Source organism: Myxine glutinosa, chromosome 3 (genome assembly GCF_964187855.1).
Source record: "Myxine glutinosa chromosome 3, kmMyxGlut1.1, whole genome shotgun sequence".
In the NCBI taxonomy this organism is placed as follows: Eukaryota; Metazoa; Chordata; class Myxini; order Myxiniformes; family Myxinidae; genus Myxine; species Myxine glutinosa.
Window position 1 is genome coordinate 197,126,191 of NC_136263.1, and position 25,045 is coordinate 197,151,235.

Genomic DNA, 25,045 nt, shown 5'->3' on the forward strand with positions numbered 1-25,045 from the left:
ATGAGGGATTTCCTGAACCTGGCTATCAAGGTAGTCAACTTTATCAAAGGTGGAGCCTTAAACAGTCGCCTGTTCAAACAGCTGTGCAAGGACTTGGACTGTGATCATCAAGCCTTGCTTTTCCACACAAACGTGCGTTGGCTTTCGAAGGGAAACATGTTGGGGCGAGTCTACGAGCTGAGGGAAGAAGTCGCAACATTCCTAGACGTGCAGCGGCAGGCGGATCTCTACAAAATGTTCCAGTCCCGAGAATGTCAACTGTCTCTAGCTTACCTCGTAGACATCTTCGAAGGACTCAACGGTATCAACCAAAAACTGCAAGGGAAGCACATAAACATTATCACGCAATACGATGCCATTCGAGCCTTCATGGCTAAACTCGACCTCTGGAAATGCCGAATGGAGGCTGGAAACATAGCTTGTTTCCCAAACTTGGACTCTGCCGTTCCGGACGGCCTTCTCGATTCAAAGTTAAAGAACTAAATCATCGATCATCTGACTGAACTGAAAGCGGATTTCATCCGCTACTTTCCTGACTTGGACGAAAGGCGAAAGTCCTGGAAATTCATCAGAAACCCATTCCAATGCGACGTAGCTGATGTTTCGGACGAGGTCCAGGAGGAGTTTCTGGAGCTGAAGTTCAACTCCTCGGCTGAGGATGACTTTGAAAGTCTGGACCTGGAGACATTCTGGGTCAAGTATCTTCCTGTTTATCCTCTGATCTCACTTCAAGCTGTTCGGATTCTGACGATGTTCGGATCCACGTATGGTCGCGAGGCTGCATTCTCCGCGCTGGTCGCTGTCAAGACCAAATACAGAAGCAAGCTGAACGTTGAAGGAGATCTGCGCTGTGCTCTCTCTGGCACGCGACCACGAATTCCGGATCCGATAGCTAAGAAGCAGTGCCAACCATCTCACTAAAATTTAGTGAGATTTTTGGCATTGCTTCTTTAGTGACTAAATTGTTGTTTCATTGATCTTGCGTCCTTTGACGTGACATTTCAACAAACGTGTTTTGTGTAGTTACCCTTTCCTTTCATCGATCCGTGCCTTGAGCTTGTTTGCGTTTTGATGCAATAAAACGAGGTTTGTAATCTCTCCTTTGTTATTTTGAAAGAACATTATCTGTTCAGGGGTACCAGATCCAGTGTTTGAAATAAGCCAGGGCCCACCCCTGGCTGCCATGCTTAGGGCCCTGGCTGTTAACAGAATCTACGTCAATAGCCAGGGCCCAGCCCTGGCTGGCTTCAATATCAACGAACAAACCCCTCAGAATGCACCACAGAGCACCTAGAATTCAAAAATTTCCTGGGGGGGAGACCCCCAGATGCCCCCCCCCCCGACGGGGGGAAACCCCTTTTGCGCTCTCCCCGACGAGCAGCTTCGTCAGATGTAGGTGGAGGGGGGCGTGGAGACGAGCAACAATTGCTAAAGGGGACGCGACACTAGAAAGGTTAAGAACCCCTGTTCTTGAGTCTGAACAACCACGCCCTCGGCCGTGACATGCACGTCCACCACGTGGCCACAGGTCGGTGGAGGGAAGGGCGGACTCCCCTCCGGGGGCCGGACCTGGCGACTTGTCGCCTGGCTCGGTTCTGGGGGGGTGGCCCGTTCCGGAGGTTGAGGGTCGAAGCGTTGAATGAGGCAGAAGAGATGCGATGGAGGGAGGAGATGAATGTCTTCCTCCAGAGACTGCCCCCGGGCGGTCGTGAGTGGGACAAGCTTCGCTTGGACCAGCTCATTGGCCGCTTGGGGGAGATATCTGGGGGGGACCTCGAGGCGGAACTTAAGGCCTTCGCCGATGGAATATTGTCGAACGTACGCACTGGTGGCGTCGGACATCGTGGTGGCATCCCCGGGCGTGACCCTCGTGCTGGCGTGATGCGTGTAGCTCGCGGGGATGGCCGAGGAGGGGGGCTTGAAAGGCGGCCCGGTACGGCACGAGTCGGGTTCTCCCAAAGCTGTTCGACAAACTCATTATGCCACTGTGCAAAGGCTGCACAGTTTGAATCCAGGTCGCTGTGCGAAACAGTGCATTGCAGGCACGTGGGCCGGGCGGGGTGACGGTGACCTCGATGGTTGTCAGATGCTGGCTTTTTGGCATGCGGACTTCGGGGGGGGGGGGGAGGAGGGGATCGTACCCAGATCGCAGGCAAGTCAGGGTTGTTACACAGCAGTGGGATCTGGTTCGTCCCATCCCGTCAATCTGGAGGAGGTCCGATGGGGTAAGGACTTCCTCAGACACAGGGCCCCGGGGGTGGACGGGATGTCCAGCAGGCTGGTGAAGGCGATCCCGGACTCCTGTCTGTGTAAGATGTACAACCTTTGGTGGGTGTTTTGTGGGTTTCTGCCTCGCTGCTTGAAAAAGCATGAGATGGTGCTGATCCCCAAGACATCCAGCCCTGAACATCCTGCCACCTTCCGGCTGATAACAATAAGCAGTTACCTCGTGCGTCGACACCACAAGATTATCGCCAGGCGGTTGTCGGGGGCCTTTGACCTCCATCCGGCGCAGTGAGCTTTCAGGCGGGGTGATGGTTGTGCGGAAAACGTCAACATTCTGGATGGCATCCTGTGGGATGCCACACACAACCTCACTCCCCTGTGCCTTGCTGTGCTGGATGTGTCGAAGGCCTTCGACTCCGTCCACCATGGAGCGATCCTTCAGTCAGCGAGAGCGATGGGGGCTCTGCCCCCGTTTCTCTCGTATCTTAGTAGGTTGTACGAGGGCTGCTCGACCATCATTAATTGTTATGGTGCTGAGAAAATTCCAATGACACGTGGTGTGAAGCAGGGCGACCCGCTCTCTCCGATACTGTTCAACAGTGTCCTCGATGAGGTGCTGAGGAACTTACCGGAGGGAGTGGGTGTGAGGCTTGGAGGTGAGAACATCCAGGCCTTGGCCTTTGCCGACGACCTGATCCTGTGTGCCAGAACACAGGTCGGGATCCAGTCATAAATGGATGCGGCGCATGCCCTGTTAGCGCAGGCTGGCCTAGAGATAAACTGCAAGAAGTCCGTGACCCTGAACATAGTCATCGACGGCACCAACAAGCGCTATCTTGTTGATGCGGTGCGCAGGTTTGTCATGGGCGGCAAAAGGTTAAATGATCAATGAGATCAATACGGAAGAATAAACGAACTGTGATACCACACAATGATACACTTGTTACTCCGTTCTTGGAAAATGTTAAGGATGCTGCAGAACCCGATTAATACTTCAATCTATTCTCGCGTCTTTATCAGCCTTGGTAATGAATAGTTATTAAAACACTCGAGAATGAGAATAAAAGCTACTTTGTAAAGGTTTATGAATGTACCGTATTTTCCGGTGTATCAACCGCGGTTTTTTACCGACGGGGAAAACCCTAAAAAAGGGGGTGCGGTTGATACACATTAGGGCAATTCCACGAGAAACGGTCCGCAGAGGTCAAATTTTAAGTTTTACTGAAAAAGTTCATGTTATGTACCAAACGAAAGCTGAAAAAATGTACTTTCAGATAAGATCAAGATCACCGAGTTAGCTTGCTCTGTTGGCTTACATCACTCGTTGCTATTAATGAAGTCATTCTACTGAAAAGCACTGTAAAATTGGCTCTCGATAATGCAAAGAACTATTAATTCATTAGTCTCTCAATTCATTGGCATGAAGTCAACAAATGCTATCCATCAGAAGATACCTGTATGAAGATTATTTCAAAACCAATTGAAAAAAACATGAGTTGGCCTTCTATGCTTAATTAACACTCAAATTAGGAGTCAGATGTCACTCCGTGATGCGTCACTCCATAACGAAAATTTGACATTTGTTTACTTTTCTCTTTAACTGGTGGATGAAAAACCAAATAAATCCAGGGTCATTAAGAACTTCTACCACCAAATCATTGTGCAGTATAATTATATATTTTTTTAAAATCTACAAAAAATAAATAAAAAAGAAAACTTGTCACTAACGTTACGGAGTGACTCATTCTGTCAAACAATTGATAACAGCCTGAAAAAAGGTGGCGACAGAGTAGCTGTCCCAGAATTCATTGCGTGCCAGATTTTACTTCCGTGTGACAAGTTTCAAGTTTACGCGTGGTCATCTTGAGCGGTTTTGAAATCGGTTTACATCCAGCAATCGGTGAGTACAAACTACACCTCTGTTGTCACGTGTGGATACGCATCGAAGAGGAAAACTAGACAAATCACCGCGCCACCGCAGACCGCCAACTTTGCAGTGGACAAGCTGAGTGAAGCCGCTTACAATCTCTACTGTCAGTTTTTGTGGCCTAAAACATTTCATGATCTTTTAGATGATTCGCAGAAGGGTACGGTGCAATTCAAATGGATTAATTTGTCGATGCATTCATATCACAGAAAGGATGCCATTGACTGCTGCCGAGCGACAAAAGCGTTTTCGAGACAGGCACAAGGAAAAATGCAGGGAGCTGGATGCGAAACGCAAGAGAGAGGCGCGTGCTGCTAATGTTGGCGAAGGCAAGGGAAAGTGAATGCGCACGTCAGCGGAGATGTCGGGCGAAGGGCAAAAACACTGAGTCCCGATATTTCATGGATGTCGCCAGGGAAGAAAGACTTTGTGGTCATTAAGACTGGGAAACGGAAGGACAAGGTTCAAAAGAGTTTCCTAATGATGACAATACGAGAGGCATACAGTTTGTTTTGTGAGAAATATCCAAACATCAAGATTGGCTACTCCAAATTCGCAGCACTTCGTCCAGCCAATGTATGCCTCAATTCAAAGTTTCCGCACAATGTCTGCCTCTGCAGATATCATGAAAACATGCGCCTCTTATTGGAGGCCTTGTCATCTCATGTACCTGGACTTTCGAACAACTTTCATGAATTCCTTGGAAGCATTGTATGTGATCAGGATTCGGACAACTGCATGACAGGAAAATGTCAGGAATGCCATACCAAGTTTGCCACAGTGTATTCTGTCGACGACGAAACAGCTAACCTGCCGCTGAAGTGGTTTCAGTGGGAGACAATTGAGCAGTGGGACACAAAATTCACACAAAAAGACACAAATGGGACTGTTCAGGATGCCCTGCATGAGGTATTGCAAACAACTTCCATGCTTCAGCTTGCACTCATTCATCAAGAGGAAGCAGAGCTACTTCTTTGAAGATAGAAGGAAGGCAGTTGATGGTGATCGCATTGTCGTCCAGGTCGATTTTGCAGAGAACTATGCTGCGATAGAACAGAATGAAATCCAGAGTGCTCATTGGAGCCACATCCAAGTCACTCTATTCACAGTGTGCGCCTAGATTGATGTTAATGTTACTGAGTCTTTCGTTATTGTTAGCGATGACCTCCAGCATGGCAAATATGCTGTTCATACCTTCCTGTCCAATATCATCACCACACTGATATCACACCACCCCAGGATTAGGGCGATTGACTTTTTTTCAGATGGGGCAGCCAGTCAATTTAAACAGAAATGAATCTGTCGTCAATTCAATTTAAACAATCTGTCGCCAGTCAATTTAAACAGAAATTCTTGTTTTCCAATCTAACATTCCTTCAAGAATTGTTCATGATTCAATTATCCTGGAATTTCTTTCCCACATCTCACGGTAAGGGCGCTGTTGATGGGATAGAAGGTGAGGTAAAGAGGAGAGTTTGGTTGGCAAATCTGGCTGGGGATTCTGTATCTGATGCAGAATCCTTCTTCCACGTAGCAGCGGCACAGTGCAAAAAGATCGAAGTTTTATTCATCGCAGCAGGAGACATTCAGAAGTGCCAGTCGCAATTGGACGAGCGCTGGCAGTTAGTGAAGTCGCTTCCGAATACACACCAAACACACTGTGTGAAACACCTGTGAGGAAATATGTTGTGAGCAGCTCTGTGTACTCAACAGCGGCAGAATTTGAATTGGTGAGTCTTCACCCCGAGTGCCATGTATCATCCTTGGAATGTCAAAATACTGCTAGTCCAGCACCTGCTGAGCGCCCCAGCTCAGACAGTCAACCCCAAGTGCACCCTGGTGACTTTGTGACTGTACAGTATGTCACAAAAAAATCTAAGAAGTTGTTTGTTGGCCAGGTGACTCAGATAGTAGATGATGGTTGTTTGGAAGTATCATTTTTGCGAAAAGCGGGCCTATCTGACTTGGCATATACATTCCCAGAGGTGGAAGATAAATCCTGGATTGATTCCAACCAAGTCGTCAGATTCCTTCTTCAGCCATCCCTCGACCATCGCAATCATTGTGTATTTGCTGAATGTCCTTTGGGAAAGGGAACCTTTTGCAGGGCAGTCATGTGAAGTTTTGTGATGTGGCCAACTGATTAATTCCAAACTTTGTTTTGTTTCTGGTCATCCACTCGTAAATTGTTCTCAATTTCTTTAGTCTATTTCTTGACTTTTGTATATGTTTATTGTATATTTTCTCAGTTCAGATTTGGATTTTTATTATTTTCTAAAGTGTTAGATGTTGAAACGCCAGCACAATTCAGCTGGGTTCAGAATGAAAGACTGGCGTAATCTAGAAATGATTTGTTGCTTTGGGAGAAACCTCAAAATTGACTCGTCACTCTGTAACGGGATTTTTCGTCACTCCGTAACGGGACTATTGTAATTATTACAGAGTAATTAGGTCATGACTGGAATTTTGAAATCCCTGTACTGAAGGTACAACTATTAGTGTATCTTCCCAGTATTTCATTACAATTTTATAACTATTGTGAGAGCAGAGTTTTCAATAAATGTTATTGTTTAATAAATGACAAAAGACTGTCACTCCGTAACACAGTTTTTGAATGTTAATTACTTGACAATGGTCCAACTTACAGGAACTCCATTAATATCTCTGTAAAGTGCAATTCTTCCTTCACAATATGATATATAGAGAGTAGGTACTAGTGGCTTTATCGCTGTGCTAGAGCAATCAAAGTTCACAAAAATGCCAAAGTGTCACTCCGTAACGTCGTGGAATTGCCCAGTAACAGAAAAATTTGTGCATTGAAAAACTGTCATATCAACGGGACGTAATCTTTATATTACTTTGGGGTTGCGGGGATACAATGATGAATGATCGTCAATTACGTTACTAAAGTAGGTTCAACGCCGATTACTGCTGCCAGTCAAAATACAAGAAAGTTTGAAGTTTGTAATATTTGATTTTTCTATGCGTGTTTGTGAAAATGTGTACTTTCACTAGTCCTCTTTGAATGACAGGTCACATAGTGAATAGAGTGTGCTAAATAAAGATAGGATTAAGTCACAAAACAAAAGCGTCAACATGGTAAACAGGATGCTTTGCATGGGACATTATGACGTACCTATTGTCTAACCAACGCCGCAGTAAGGCCACCTAAAAATAAAGTTGTTGAGCGTCCTTTTTTTCTCAAAAGTTCGGGTAGGGAGGGAGGTTTTTATTTTTTATACTTTTTTTCCTACTTTCCATTGAGTTTTGTTGACATGGAAAAATATGAAATAAAGACTCCTTTCTCCTCAAAATTATTTTATTTCTTCATTCATCGGGTTCCATCCTGTGATCCGTGGCCGTGTCTGCAGCCAACCCAAATTTGAGAAATGAGCCAAGAGTCTTTGTCACATCAGAAACTTTGCAAGCTGGTGAAACTTTCGTCATGTCAGTTTTACTGGGGCCGGCGAATACTTTGACAAAAGTACCGCGTGTATCGTCAGGCAAAGGCTCCCCATCCCCATCATACTTGCCGTCTGAGAACTCTGCATAGAAGTCCGAGATTGTAACATCCAACTCGATATTGCACGCAAACCAGTCTTTCACCGTCTTGGAAGGACCCTCACGGGCTATTGATGCGATCACAAAAGGCATTTCAAGCCGATTCTAGCACGAATCAATAGATTTCAGCGGGAAAAATCACACAATAGCCGCCATGAATGGCCAACGTAAAATGGGTGAGGTTGCCCGAGGCACTTGCGATGCTCTGCGCAGCACGCACTGCGCATGCGGGGCAGAACGGCGCCAAATTTGAATGTGAAAAGCTCGTTTTTAATGATTTTTTTCAAAATAAAAAATAAAAAAAGTTTCGGGTCGGGTGTGTTTCTTAGGGTCGGGCGGGGATGATCAACAACTCTTTTTTTAAATCTGGCCTAACCTATTGAAGTCGGCTTTGATGCCGCCGCATGGGCTGGGCGAATGTATAAAACGGAGAGGTCAACGGGGAGTTTCACCATTCGTTCTCGCCTGTTCGAGCTATCAAGACCAAGATTCACCATTCGCTTCTATCCTGACCAAGACCAAGCTTCACCATTCGCTTCTATCCTGACCAAGACCACGAGATGGCACCACGATCATTCACAGCAGCTTTCAAGCTCCGTGCCTGCAGGTTTGCAGAAGAGTTTAGTAATCGGGCGGCCGGCCGACACTTCGGAATCGACGAGTCCGTCATTATACGCTGGCGGACTAACATGCAGACGCTGGAGCCGATGCCGAAGAAGAAGGCGACGAGGGGCAAAGCAGCCCAGTGGCCGGCATTGGAGGAGAGACTGCTAATGTGGGTGAGAGAGAAGCGAGCCGAGGGACACGCCATCGCGACACTAGCGTTGCGACTCTAGGCCCGACTCGTCGCCAGGGAAACAGGTGTCGATGACTTCACGGCCAGTACGTCTTGGGCGTACAGGTTCATGGGTCGTCATGGCCTTTCCATTCGCCGGCGAACCCACATCGCACAGAGTCTCCCTGATGACATAGCAGAGAAGACTGCTAATTTTCAGAAGTTCGTGATCAAGTTCCGCAAGCAGCACGACTATCCCCTAAGCCGCATCGGCAACGCAGATCAGACGTCGCTGACCTTCGATGTGCCTCGAGGGACCACCATCTCGGCCAAAGGTGACAAGTCGGTGTCCATCACTACAACGGGTCATGAGAAAGATCGTTTTACGGTTATGCTAGCGTGCACCGCTGATGGGGGAAAGCTGCCACCGTATATCATCTTCAAGAGGAAGACGCTACCAAAGGATAAATTTCCTCCGGGTGTAATCGTTCGTGCCCAGGCCAATGGGTGGATGGACCAAGCGCTGGTAGATGACTGGCTCCGCATCGTGTGGGGGAGACGAGTTGGTGGGCTTTTGCGGCGACGGAGCATGCTCGTCCTCGACGCCTTCCGTTGTCACAAGACAGAGGAGACCAAGTCAACGCTGAGGGGGCTCAACACTGATCTGGTGATGATCCCGGGTGGCATGACGTCGCTGCTGCAGCCGCTAGACGTTTCAGTCAACAAGCCGTTCAAAGACGGTCTGCGGCGCTGTTGGTCGGAGTGGATGCTGTCGGGGGACAAGACCTTCACCAAGACTGGGAGGATGAGGAAGGTGGACCTCCCGACGATCTGTAGCTGGATACTGAAGGTCTGGGAGTAGTTGCCAGCAGCCATCATCGAGCGGGCCTTCCTCAAGTGCTGCATATCTAATGCCCTTGATGGCACTCAAGATGACATCATCTGGGAGGATGAAGTGGCAGTGACCGACGATGGAGAAGAGGATAACAACGACGATCTCGCCTACCCAGACTCGGATGATGATCTTCGTAATGTCTTCCCTGAAGAAACAGACGACGAGGACTTCTTCAGATTTTAGAGCCTAAACCCAACGGCCCTTTTCCGACGATGGAAAAGAGGATAACGACGACGAGGATCTCGCCTACCCCGACTCGGATTGGACTGAAGAAACGGATGACGAGGACTTCTTCGGATTTTAGAGACTAAACCCAACGGCCCTTTTCAGGGCCCCACATTGGCAAGAAAGAATAATTATAATGTTTTTAAAATTCTCTTTCAACTCATTTCATGTATTTTCACTCTGTCTTCATTTTCTCTTTCCTTTCATCATATTTCGCTTTCCATTTTATTTATTTATTCTCGTCTCTTTTTTAAATTTTCCCGATTTTTTTTTCCCCCTCGAAAATGTTTTTTTGGGGGTTTTTTTTGAAGTCGAAAATCCGGGGTGCGGTTGATACACGGGAAAATACGGGTAATCTATAGCAGACCATTCAAAGTATGATTTTTGCACATTTACCTCGGAAATGTAGATAGATGCAATTACAAATTTGCCGCCTAAAATGTTCCGCTCTGGGTGGACGCCCCCTTCTTTCCCCCTCCCCTTCGCTACGCCGCTGAGAGGAAGCATATAGGGAAGTTGCATGTGACGTCATCGTCTTAGTCACGTGACCACTTGGGTGGAAAAACATTGCTTCTGCCACCATACGTAATGGCAGCAATTTGAAACTCGTCTCACATATAAATTGCCCCCTACACGATGGTAAAGAGTTGTTGTGCTGTCGGATGTACAGCCCGATTTCATAAGGGATCAGGCTTGTCATTCTACCGTTTTCCGGACGACAACGCTAAAACGACTGTGGAAAGCGGCGCTGAGTAGGAAAGACTGGGAGCCGACCCCCACAGCTACGTCTGCAGCCATCACTTGGTCACCGGTAATACAACCGTGTTGCATTTATTCTGCTTTAATTTCAGAAGTATGTGATATCTTCAGTATGATGAGGTATTTTGTAATTAACATGCGTATATTCCGACAGAAAATTGCACCAATTTAAAACACATCCTACCGACAAAGGTGCCATACCCACGCTGGGATTTCCACGATGTCAACGTAAACAACGGGTAAAGGGAGGTAACTACACTCGCATTTTGATTTATTTGCAGGCAGGAGAAGTTTTGATCCAACCCACCCAGATTATGTTCCAACTATATTCAACAATTCTACTCCATTCGCACAGGAGAAAATAGCCAAAAGCATTGTCAGGTGAGAAGAAGCCTTGACTTTTGTAAATATTGTGTAATTTTGTAGATCTAGGCCTAAATGAAATTGTTTTGACTAAACCTAAAATACATTAGAATCTAATTTGAAGAGTCTGCATAGTCTGTTTTAATTTGCAATAATGGAAAATACAAGAGATTATTCTGTACCTGCATAGTCTATTTAAATATTCCTGGAAGCAACTTTGTAGAAATTTAGTATCGAGTTTAAAATTGTTCAAATTTATACAAGGTAACTAATTTGGATGCCAAACAAATAGACCTTTGAAATACACTTGTTAATTAATTTATTATATCAAATCGCAAATGCCTACTTTTCCTCAGGAGTTTTTAGGTAGCCTTTATTTTAATTTCGTAGATTAATTTATTAACCACACTATTAGTATCTATAGTACATGAATTTCATCTTATTAGCCGCGTCGCAGACGCTGCTCATAGAGTGCCCTCTGCTGTTGTTCTTGTTCTTCTTCTTCTTCTTCTTCTTGTTGTTCTTGCAGAGAAGACAAAACCTCAAAGCTCCACCCATTCTGGGAACCATAGCTCCACCCATTGTGGGAGAGGCTTCATATAAACAAATATCCACCATTTTATTAACTCGCATAGCTTTGAGGCCTGTTTTGTAGGCCCGTGGTGTCTTGCTCTCTCACAGTTTTCTTTCAAATCAAATTCGATATATCATTTCATTTTTCACACTCACTAACATAGTTTTAGACTCGGTTGAAAAAAAACGGGAAGAAAATCCGATGAAAGTTGCCCTTTATAGAACGAAATGAATTCTCAAAGGCCTGTAACTTCAAGTCCATTGACATATATTTTTTATTTATTTTTAAATCGCGGCATGGTCATTCATACACCGCCTGAAATAACAGACGGGAAAATGCCGAGATATATTAAAAATTCGTACATTTGATGACAATCGTCACGATGAAATATTTAATTTATACGTCGTCACAATAATGTGGAGAGAGGAGCATAGCTTCGTTCACATGTCGCACTTTCTCACTCTCTCATTGGGTGCTATGCCAGATGTTTCATTGGTTGCTCTCCATTAATACCACATTCTCATTGGTGAGCACTCTCAAACATTAACACTACACAGGTGTTTCCTGTTGTGACAAGGAACAACAGAGGTAGGTTGTGTTTTTTGTTTGGCACTGCTTCAGGAGACTTGGAGAGTGGAGACTCACTACTTCAGGACACTCACTACTTGGCACTGCTTCAGAGTGTTTACACTGGGCTTATACCCCATTAATGTTGGTGCGTCAGTGAGTCAGTGAGTCCGTCAGTGAGTCAATGAGTGAGTCAGTGAGTGAATCCACCTTACATGTAGGGCCAAATAACGCGAACTCAGGGCTAAAGCACGCTAACCCAAGTGATCGAACTGTACATGTAGGGCCAAATAATGCGATATACCACCAGAGTAGAGTCACTGTATATAGAGTTGTGTCAACTCAAATTTGGACGCCATTTTGTGTCTAAGTGCGTCGGATTAGATATACATGTACATTCGCGATATGGGGTGATATATTCTAAACCTGCTAAAAAAAAATTACTACACATATTTAGTCTTATTATTACATACAGGTGATATTTGTTTTGTCAAAAACTCAGCTATTGCCGTGAAAAAGAGCTGTGTGGTGATATTAAAAGTGGTATGGCAATGCATATTACAAGCCAACACTGCATATAAGAGCTAACATTATAAGTAAGACAAACCAATGCTGTCGTTCTCTGAATTTTAATAACTTTTAGAAAGGAGTGTGGGCATATCCAATATTTTTTAAAGGGTGCCGAGAGCAATTCCGGTGTAGGACTTCCAGCCGACATATAGTCTAACACACTTAAAACAAATTCTGTACATGGTATTGCCATATTTCTATAGTGTACAACTTTAGTTTTATCGACATTTATATTCAATTTCCATTGTAATGATTTAACAAGCTGCAAGTCAGCTTCTGTCTCTGACATAAGGAAAACGTCATCGGCATCTAGTAAGATTGAAACGTTCATTTATGACTACACCCTTGCCCAGAACTCTGATGGATATTGCCTGATCGATTAATATGTTTCATAGCTGGTGACTTAATTCCCTCCCTAAATTTTGGACGTATGGATGGCTGCACAACCCGCAAAAAAATTGAGCAGGTCCCCCCCTAAAATTGCTTTTATGATTGCCGATTAGGCTAAAGATTTTAAACCAAAAAAATAACTTGCCTCGGAATAAGTTTTGAATGGACGGACAGACAACTGAAAACAAAACGGACCATGGGTTTCCCACCCCTATAAAATCAAAATTAATTCCCTCTGAAAAAGTACAGTGACATTGCCCGCAGACTACCCAACCGCAGACCAGGCAATGTCACTGTACCGGGACATTTCATCAATCAATGACAATATGCGGTCCGCTAGGACTACCCAAAAAAAATTGAGCAGGGTTCTTCCCACGGAAATGCATTTTTGGTCAGCTCCTTGAAGATTATAAACAAACACAAATTACTTCCCTTTAAAAGGGTTTTCAACGGACAGACAACCAAAAAAAAACCGAGCAGATAGAATTGCTTTTAAACATCGATCATCAAGCGGCGTGGGCCTACCTGGCAGAGTCTCGAGGAGTCGATCGCTTTCCAGCTCTTTCGTCTGACTTTCGCTTCCCAAATTTGTCTTCTGACTTTATCACTTGGAAATCTATACATCTTATATTTCCCAGATTGGTTTGAACAACCAAAAGCAGAACAACCAGTCATTTTGTTTGGCAATAAACATTCCCGTACCAAGCTGACGTTCACACACGGTGAAGTTAGACACAAAATGGCGCCACGAAATCACGTGACCAGAAATCTCGGGTCAGCGCATGGCGCAACTCTCTTTATACAGGGACTCTACACCAGAGCACAAGTTTGTGTACCTTACAATGCAGGCTCTTCGTGTGTAAACACTGGGTCTGTCACCAACTGGTGACCCTTTTAATATTGCAAACACAGAAGACAAAAGTTAGTTACCAAGTTTTCTGCTATTTTGAACATATAAATCATGAGTGATGGCATATGCAGATGAATGCCAATATGATCTCATTTAGGTATGATGGTAAATGATGTCATGCAATATGACGCTACAATACTGACCAGATAATACTTAATAGGGGGCCTACTATTATTCTATTTGTAGAAAAAGTCTAATTTATTTGTAATTCAATCTGATTCAGTTATATTTTAATTTAATTGATGGGATTTAGTTTATTCTCAATTGAATTTATTTAAATCCAATTCCTAGGTTGAATACAGTTCTGGTCATTTTAGTCCAATTCAACTTGATTCAATTCATGTCTACAATTATTATATTAAGTTTCATGTGAACATTACTGCAATGGGTAGGCCTACATGATATTGTATGACTGATCATGAATGGAGATGACATTTATATGCACCACGAAACATATTCCACTGTGATGTTATATCAGTTTTGTGACAAATATCAATTAACAATACAGGCTTATTTTATTTCCCTTTGCCTATAATCAGGAAGATCTTTATTATTTCATTAAAATGGTCTGAGGAACCTGGAAAAGATATCCTTTCCTTTTAGACATTTCATATATATTCCTATGGTTTCCTTAATTATATCTCCTCCCACCCTTTACAACAATGCCCCTACTGTTCCTTTTTATGTCACATATAACAAGCTATTTGATGTAATGAGCTGACTTCATTTCTGAATAAAACAATCCTCCATTTCTTAAAACAACTTTTGATTACTTTGTATACATTTCACTAATCATTTTTTTTAATCCCGAGGTTTCTCCAAATGTATTTTCGCACATAAAAACAAGTTAAAGTTCATACTAATACTTTTTCTCCTTTTGTTAATTTACAGATCCACTGTGGTGTACTGCAAATCTCATAAAGGCCCGACTCGTATGATATATTATTGTCATAATGGATACTCATATTGAAAGTGGAGCTCAGCGGCTAGCTGCACAAGTAATGACCTTTATCAACGAACAGGATTTGCCTTTGGCCATCAGGAAACCAACTGCAGCAGATGGAAACTGTTTTTTTCATGCCACTTGTGACCTCATCCAAGAACCAACTATCCAAAATTGACTGCCTGACTATGTTGTTCAAGCAGCAGGAAACCACTCAAGACTAAGAATGATGGTTATGAACTTTCTCAAAAAAATTGACAAAAGGTACACATGAGCTCTTCAATGCTGCAAAACTTGCAATCATCCAGGACTTAAAGTTGAAGTTCCCGTTAATCAAGGAAAGCCACTTGTGGACTGACTACATCGACAAGATGAGAAAACTAGGCACCTGGGCAGATGATATTATCGTGATGTGCACATCATGGTTCATTGGTCGTTGCATTGAAATTGCGTCACAAGGGCAGCCAGGATACACCATCAATCCTAAATACTGTCAGGAATCTAATGTCAACCCTGGCCCAAAGCTCTCTTTGGGATACATTCCTAACATGCATTACCAAGCACTCATTCCAATCCAGGAAATGCTACACAATGCATATTGCAAGGGCTGCAACAAACAATTCAAGTCCCTTAATCATCACCTTGCTTTTAAACCCAACTGCAAAATCCATTATGATGTAAAGGAGTTAGAAGAGCTCACTCTTGCCATACGCATACACTACAAGAAGAGGAAAAATCAGGAAGATATACATAAATATGTGGAAGTAAAGAAGAAATACAAACAAGTAAATAAGGAGGATATCCAACAAAAACAAGCTAAATATTACAAAATACACAGATTAGAAAAGTGTCAGAATCAAGCCAAGTATGACAAGACCCACCAAGAGCAGGTGCGACAGAAACAGGCTGAGTACAACAAGACTCACCAAGAGCAGGTGTGACAGAAACAAGCCATGTACGACAAGACTCACCAAGACCAGGTGCGACAGAAACAAGCCATGTATGACAAGACCCACCAAGACCAGGTGCGACAGAAGCAAGCCATGTATGACAAGACCCACCGAGACCAGGTGCGACAGAAACAGGCCAAGTATGACAACATTCACCAAGAGAAGGTACAACAGAAACAGGCTATATACAACAAAAAACACCAGGAAAGGGTACATCAAAAACAGGCCATATACAACCAGAATAATATAGATATTATAAGACAGAAGACCAAGGAAAAGAGAGAAATTGAATCAACCAACACAGACAAAGAAAAGGCATGAAAACTTCAAGAAACAAATACTTGATAGCCCCAGTTATGGATGTCAGATATGTCAACAATTGAGGTTTAAGAAAAGTGTGAAAAGGCTGAATCCACACACAGTTAGTATCATCCAAAACATTAAGCCAAACCTGTTAAAAGAAACATTACAATGTGAGGACAAGCCTGCAGCTGAGACATACATACGTCATACTTGTATGTCCTATCTAACCCAGAAGAAGCAAATTCCACCTCTTTGTCATCTGAATGGCCTTACCATTTCACAGAAAACTAAGGAGATGCAGCTTACAGAACTTGAAAATGTGCTTATTGCCAAGAATATCCTATTTTTGAAATTATTTAAGCTTCCAAAAAGTAGGTGGTCTGCACTAAAAGACAAGGTTGTCAATGTCCCAATTACAGACAATGATCTCCTCAACACTCCGTCTTGTGTAACCAGTCTCCCTAGATCTCCCCAAGAAGCTGGTCTCATTCCTGTTAAACTTGAGAAAACTGAACTACAAAAATGTTCACCAGGAGGCATATATTAGTCCACAGAGACTGATAGAAGCTGTACAAAAGCTGAAAGAACTTGGACATCCTGCATATCAAGACATTCCAATCAATGAAGGTTATACCTTTAGTTGCCAGGATGATACAGATGAGAATAATAATGATGCTGATGTTCCTGATGACGATCATGATAGCTATGATGAGGACACTGATGATGTTGATGAGGATGAAGATATTAGCATAAATGGGAACCAAGATGATGATGGCCAATCAACCAAAGAATGTCAGGGGAATACCTCTAGTGACCCTATCAAAAAACATCAGATTACCCTAAGAAAATCAACTTTAATGTCAGATAAATTTCCAGAAGCAAGAATGTTTGAAAACAAAACCGTCATTTGTACACAAAAAAAGTAAATCATCAAATGAAGCAAGTGTTCCAATTGCACCAGGTGAAGGAAAAGTACCCACAAATTTAATGAGAGATGATGACTGGGACATCAATGCATTTCCTACACTTCACCCAGATGGTAAGTTTGGTCTCAACTATACCAGGGAACAGAAACTCACACCTCAAAAATACTTTGTTCAGAGAATCCTGAATGTTGACAATTCTTTTTCATCTAATACAGCCTATGTTTTCTCTGCCAATTATTACATCGAAAGATATGCCCTTGAACGCCAGATTAATGTCAGTTACCAGAAAGGTAACATTTCCAATGGAAACGTACTTACTGTAGATGATGGTTTCTCTGTCTTTGACAAAGTTCCAGGTACACCCAAATACTGGCAACAAAAAAGGTATGAGCTTATTGCAAAATTAGAACAGCTTGGTGCATTCCAATTTTTCTTCACCCTATCTTGTGCAGACAAGCGTTGGAAAGAAATTTTCCTATCAATCTTTAGACAACAAGGCAAAGATATATCGTTCAAATCAGGAACAGACACAAACACCATTGAAGACATCCTCATTGATGGAGAACCACTTGAACAGTTCATTGCAAAAGAGAACCAGCACAACCTTGTCCGAGACCATGTGTTGACAGTAACTAGGATATTTGACCACCGAGTAAAAGCCTTTTTCAGCAACATCATAATGGGCAAAAACAGTCCCATGAAAGTGCAGTATTACAACTACCGTGTGGAATTCCAACTCAGAGGAGCAGGTCATATCCATGGTGTACTTTGGTGTGACCTCCCTGAGCTTGAGAAAACATTTCCAGGCTTATCAGATACCATGATAAAGCTACAAGGTATGGGCAGAGAAGGACAATTGACAGAAGAAGAGAAGTCCACACTTGTGATGACCTTTGTGGATGAATTCACCTCATGCTCCTTGGATGATCCAGACATTGCAAATATTGTAGAGGATGTTCAGATTCACCATCACACAAAATCATGCCGAAAATACAACACTCAATGCAGGTTCAACTATCCCAAATTTCCAAGTGATCGCACGATAATTGCACAACCACTGATTTCGGAGAACTTTGGTATTGTTAGAAATGCTGATGGAGAAAAGTTTTGTTTGGACAAAAGACAGCTGATTGAATATAAATCACAAGTTAAACATCTCAAAGAGACCCTAAAGAAGGTAAAACAAGTTTTAGAAGAATTAGACTAACAGGCACTTGGTTCCCTGACAATCAAAGATATTCTTCAGATGGCTCAGGTTACAGAAGAAAACTATTACAAGGCCTTATCTGTATCATCTAATGGAACCAACATTGTCTTAAAGAGGAAAGTCAAAGAAATCTATGTCAACAATTACAACTCAGAGTGGCTCAAGTCCTGGGATGGAAATATGGATATTTCAGTATGCCTGGACTTCTTTGCCATCATTACATATATCACAGATTACTGCAGCAAGGATGATACAGGCACAATGAGGTTTCTCAAGGCTGCTGCTAAAGAGAGCAAGAACAAGACACTGCAAGAGAAACAGAGGTACCTTTCACACGTTTTCCTGACACACAGAGAGATCGGTGAAAGTGAAGCCTACTATAGGATGATACCAAGCTTGCATTTAACAGAATCGAACATAAAGTGCATATTTGTGCCAAGTGGATTTAGGAATCACAGATCAAAGTACTGTGTAAAAATATCAGACAACAACAAGGATGAAGAGAAACTTGCAGGAGAAAGGAGGGTTATGATTGAAGGTAGAGAAGGAGTTTTTGTGGCAAAAGTATCCATCCATGACAAGTTTCCTCCAGACCAAAAGTAATTGAGAACATCTGCCTAGCACAGTTTGCAATTATGTATGACAACTGCACCAAGTATGGGGTCAGAAATGTAAAATTTGAGGATGGGGCTGCAGGACAAAGCTCTACTCACAGTGTTGTTTCAAGGTTTGACAATTACCAAGTTCCACTACCAAAATTTATCAAACTTCAAGATACATCTCTTGGATACATGAAGCTCAGAGGACATCCGGCTGTAATGCGTTTACACAAATTTAGCAAAGATTCCAATCCCCATGAATATTTATTGTCTGAACTGCTATTGTACCACCCTTGGAGGCATGAAGAGGAACTCCATGAAGACAGTCAAGAAGCTTGCCTTCAGCTTTATAACAGCCAGACAAATGGTGTCATTCAAGTCAAGGAACAACTCTTCCCTAACAGAAACAATGTGGAAGAAGCCAGAGCAGCAGTTGAAGCTGCTGGAGATGCAAGGCCAGTCCATATTGGGGATAATATTGATGCAGAATATGAACAAAACAGGAATGACCAAGAAGAAGAAGGTATGGTTGAGGATGAAGAACAAGCAGCGAGACATCCTGGTGAGTTGGCTGATGTGCCAGAAGATGGTCAAACCATTTTGGAGACAGCAAAGTATCAGAGAATAGATATTTCCAATATGGATAAAATGCTTGAGACAGCAAGAAAACTTGACAGAGATCAACAGCAAGTTTTTAACACAGTTATTGGCTATTGCAAGGAACTAAGAAAGAGCCTAGCTAACAACACACATGCACCACCACCACCACCACCACTGCTTATGGTTCATGGAGGAGCTGGCTCAGGGAAAAGCACTCTTATCAATACAATAACACTGTGGGCAGAACATATTCTTAGAACACATGATAACAGACATCCTGACCATCCATTTATTATCAAGACTGCCCCAACTGGAATGGCTGCAAACAACATCAATGGTCTGACCCTACACTCTGCATTCCATATGAATTTTGGCAATACATTCATCAGCCTCTCTGATAAAGAACGTGACATGGAGGACCCTCTTAAGTGAGCTAAAATCCTTATTATTGACGAAATATCAATGGTCAAGGCTGACTTACTTTATCAGCTACACCTTCGCCTTCAGGAGATCAAGGAAAATGAAGAGAATTTTGGAGGAGTCTCTGTCCTACTATTTGGAGACCTACTTCAACTACCACCTGTTCAGGCAAAATGGATATTTCAAGAACCCCAGTGCTTTGATTTCCATGCATCTCATGCCATTTACCCTCTTTGGAATATATTTTCCTGCATAGAACTTAGAGAGAACCATCGTCAAGGTGAAGATGGTGCATATGCAGATATGTTGAACAGAATCAGATTTGGAGCTCAGACAGATAAAGACTTGGAAGTCCTAAAGGAAAGAGTAAATGTTGACTATCTACCAGATACAGTGCACCTGTATGGCAAGAATGAATATGTAAACATTTTCAATGAAAAAAGGCTTGATGCACTGCATCTGCAACAGGTGACCCTGTTATACTTGAAGCAAAGAATATCCATCCTCAGAGGAGAAAGTACAAACCAGTTCGAGAGCATGGACATGTCCAAAACACACCATTTCTTGACAATCTTGGACTCAAGTTAGGAGCAAGAGTAATGTTGACCTACAATATAGACACTGCAGATGGGCTGACAAATGGAGCAAGAGGAACAGTCATTCGCTTTGAAGGAAATGCCAATGCAATCACAAAGATTTACATCCAATTTGATGATGAACAGACAGGTTCCAACCTTAGAACAAACCTAAGACAAAACAAGGACAAAACAGAAACACCAATTCATCGACTTTCCTTCACCTATACTATAGGAAAGAAAAGTAAGCAACACACAGCTACTGCAAAAGTTATTCAGTTTCCACTTAAGCTAGCTTGGGCTGTAACAGTCCACAAGTTTCAAGGACAGACCATTGTTAAACCTAAGGCCCTTGCTGCTCATATGGAAACCCTTTTCGGCAGTGCCCAAGCCTATGTAGTTCTTGGCAGAGTCCAATCAGTAGATCAGCTTTATATGTCATCCTTTAACGAAAATATGATTAAAACAAATAAAAAAGCCCTAGAAGAAGCAACAAAGCTTCATAACAAGGCACTCAATAACCAAAAATGTCAATCTTCTCAGTGGTTTGTTTCAGAGCAGTCAACACTAAAAATAAAAATAAGCTCACTCAATGCCAGATCACTCCCAAAACATTTCTGTAGTCTGGCTGTTGATTTTGTCCTGTTACAGAGCAATGTCATCTGCATCAGTGAAACATTCCTGAATACAACGGACACCAAACAGTTTTCCCTCCCTGATTACAAACTAATAACATGTGGTGGTGGCTGCGGAAGTGGACTTGCAATTTATATAAACAATCATCTGTATATATCTGGAGGTTTTGAAGTAAAAAAGACAACACATCAAATTCTCCAAGTACAGTTCCCTGACTTTGACCTTGTTGCAGTTTATAGATCACCTTCACAGATGGATGAAGAAAAACTTCTGTCAGACCTACAGCTGTGTATTGACCATGATCGGAAAACCATCATATGTGGTGACTTCAACATTCCATTCAACCAATCAAGGAGCAATGTCATGCCTCACTTGCTAAAAGATGCTGGCTTCACTCAAATAGTCAACCATCCAACACACATCCAAGGGAATATCCTAGATCACATATATCTGAAGTTGTTGGAGCCTCTGACCTATTTTATTCATCCATTATATTGTTACGGTCCACGGATTAGATGTTATTTTTTACCGAGCGGTGGTGTAACCGCGGCCGAACAGTTATTCCCCGACTAAAACCCGATTCACCCTGAACGTTGGCCGTATCGCGCCACCGCTATTCAATCGGGAAAAGACTAAGACGACGAATGCAAAGAGGAAAAGGAATAAGAAGACGAGAAAAGGGTTGAAAATACTACTAAATTTATTTACTATTTACAGGCTCAAAATAACCAAGGAGAAGGAAAGATAATAAAATAATATACAGAAGCTTTTAGAGACACAGGGAATTCCTTATACAAGCTTAATTACCTACCCAGGACAGAACAAACAAAGACGACTCACATGGGGAATTGCAGAGTGGGTTGGCTGGAAGGAGGTGTGTGGCTGGAGGGGGAGGACGGCACGGAGCTGGCTGGAGCTTGATCCCGCACGGGACGTCGGGCTGGATCTCGACGGCCGCTGATGCCACCGATCCGGTCGTGTGCGCGGGATCACGGGTCGGATCACGGGTCGGATCACGGGTCGGATCACGGGTCGGATCACGGTCGGAGCCGACGCGCTGGTGGGGGGTCTGGCGTGACGGGTTCTCTCCTCTCCCTTTCTTTTGTCCAACCACTCTTTCTCCAACGCAACCACTCAACGCAACCACTGACCACCCCTGACGACCAACTCAGCTCTTGTCATGGACCTCTCTTTTCGCTCTTGCTCTGACGACCCAGCTCTTTCCTTTGTACTCGTCTCTCCTCTGTAAAAGCTCATCTCTTTGACTTATCTGCTTGGACTCCCTCTCGTCTCTTCTCTTGGGAGCTTCCCGTGGCGGGTTATATAGGCCCCGCCCCTCAACCTTTGCGAACCTCCCCCAAACGCTCTTCCGCCGCCCTCTCAAACCAAACCCCTCGTGCTCGGTTGGTTGTTCGGGGTTGGCTCACTCCTCCCCTCTATGACGAGGTGGAGACACGCCTTTCTTCCCCAACCCTGCCTCGTGGCCAATGGTGGTTGAAGAAAACCACCCAAAATGCAGTTGGCCATTGAAATGAAATGAAAGGGGACCTATTCTTATTTCACTTGGTGCAATGGAGTATTTAAATTAATGGGAGACACAGCCTTACCCTAAGACACATAATAAGATATAAGCTACTGAACAAGGGTTTTATCGGGTCCTGCAATGTGGTGTTTATGGAATAACTACCAAGACGCCCTTTGACCTTTACAATACGGAGGTATTTACAAGGAATCATTACATTTTACAGAGGGTGATATTTACAACAATTTACTATACAATAAATTAAAAAAAAACATTCTCATATCCACAACAATATTTTTCAGATCATGATGCCACATGTGTTGTGCTAAAAAATGAATGAAATATACAAAGCCTCTGATATGTACCATTCTATGTTTCACCTGATGAAGAATTTATGAATAACACAATAAAAATCAAAATAAAAAATGAAGCCTCTGATATGTAACATTCTATGTTTCACCTGATGAAGAATTTATGAATAACACAATAAAAATCAAAATAAGAATCAAGAACATTGAAAAACGAGCATGCTTCAAGAGCTTCAAGAGCAAGAGCATGTGATTTACACATGCCTTCACATCATTTATAATGTACTGGATGGAGGCTTATCTAAATCACGTCACTTTGCACAAAAATAACATCAAGTAATCGAATCAATAGGAATGTCCTGTGCCTATAACATCGACGTTATAGGCACAGCTGCATCTAGGCATTGTGTAACATCGACATGGCTTTTGTTTTAATTAAAACTTTTTGCTCTTGTATTAATTATAGATACAATAACGTGCAAGAACGACGTGGGAAGCGAGAGGAGTCCATGAAGAGGCGAGTAGCAGCCAGTGCTCTCATCGTACTCACTCACCTAGAGGATGATGTCGAAGATGTTTATGATGAAACTTGCACATCTGTGGCATGCCAAACAGAATTGACCATGAAGGACACTCCGAGTTGGAAACAAGATCTTCCTTTGACTTCAATTCATTGAGAAAGGAAAATGAAGAGTATGTGAAAAGCATTAACAAATTATCTGTAAGTGAGAAAAGCTTTCAGGTTGATGAGAAGGTTTTGTTCTACACCGGTTGGCCTAATTTTGCGACTTTAATGTGCCTCTTGCAGATACTGTGTCCATGTGTGAAAGATTTTCAATCCAGGATTTTGACAAATTTCCAGCAGCTGATGATTGTATTGAGACTGCGACTGAATTTAAAGGGTGAAGATCTTGCATACAGATTTGGCGTTAGTCCTTCTACTTCGTACTATATCTAGAATTTTCAGGAAGTGGATTGATGTTTTGTACATAAGACTGAGACCCTTGATAAGATGGCCTACTCATGCTGAACTGAGGTGTACCCTGCCATTAGAGTTCCGGAGATGTTTCAGGAATTGTGTGTGCATTTTGGACTGTTCAGAGGTGTTTATTGAAAAACTGTCCGATTATAAAGCTCGAGCACAGACTTGGAGCAGCTACAAACAGCACAACACTGTTAAGTTTCTTATAGCAATTACCCCCCAAGGTAGTATTTCTTACATTTCCAAAGGATGAGGTGGACGTGTCTCAGACAAATATATCACAGAAAACTGTGGAATCCTGAATAATTTTCTACCTGGGGACGTTATTCTAGCAGACCGAGGATTCACTATTGAAGATTCTGTTGGCATTTATTGTGCCGAATTGAAAATTCCAGCATTCACTAAGGGGAGAAAACAGCTATCACGACGAGAAGTTGATGAAACACGAGAAATTGCTCATGTTCGCATTCATGTTGAGCGCGTGATCGGACAGTGGAAACAAAAGTACACCATGATGGAAGGACCAATACCTATCCTCTTTAGTATGTGGTGATGCAGAAGATGACGTAAACATTGTTGACAAAATGGCTGTTGTGTGTGCTGCTTTATGCAATATGTGTCCATCTGTTGTACCCTTTGATTGATGAAATAATATATGCATGATATTCTCTCTGGCACATCAAAACATAACACTGTTTACAAAATATCAATTATTATTAATGTTCAACATATCAAACTTCTTTCAGCATTAAACTGACCAGGTACATATTTCATTATGTTCTGTCAAACCTTTTATGTAATATCAAGGTGGTCTGAAAATGTTGCATTTCATTTTGAAACTTTTTCTTTACCAAGACTTAACATGAAAATTAATAAATATTATTGGTTCTATAATTGACACTATTCAGTTCTTGTTCTCTGTTTGCAAGGCAAAGATAAACACACAACACAACAACACAACACAACAACAACAACAACAACACAACACAACACAACACAAATAAAACGGAGCCATTGTTTACTGATTTTTAGTCTCCGAATATATTTTCATATCATTTGAAAAATAAAAACAAAAATTACAACAGCAAGTAGTCAACCTAAAGTACTCAATTCTCAACAAGATATCTCTACCTTTGACTCACCTTTGCTGTCAGCACTCGGATGCTGTTATCAGTCCTAACGCAAAGCATATCTGACACGAAACCAGCTACAAAATATTTATAAGCATCCAGGCTCTTGTATGGCCGAAGCGTCTCGCGGGTGTAAGGACTAACAGTGCTGTCAATGAAAAAGTTGTGTATATGTCCGGGTAGGAAACGTTAGGAAAAACAT

The 25,045-nt window shown here is 42.7% G+C and overlaps 1 long non-coding RNA gene across 1 annotated transcript in view; it reads left to right on the plus strand.

Moving 5' to 3' along the window:
- LOC144891398 (uncharacterized) overlaps nucleotides 1-24,612 on the plus strand; it is a 68,552-nt gene extending 43,940 nt beyond the window's left edge. Inside the window, exons 2-3 of the long non-coding RNA XR_013622930.1 lie at nucleotides 23,198-23,424; nucleotides 23,540-24,612. This is a non-coding gene — a long non-coding RNA (uncharacterized LOC144891398). The remainder of the gene's footprint in view (nucleotides 1-23,197; nucleotides 23,425-23,539) is intronic.
- The last annotated feature ends 433 nt before the right edge of the window (nucleotides 24,613-25,045 follow it).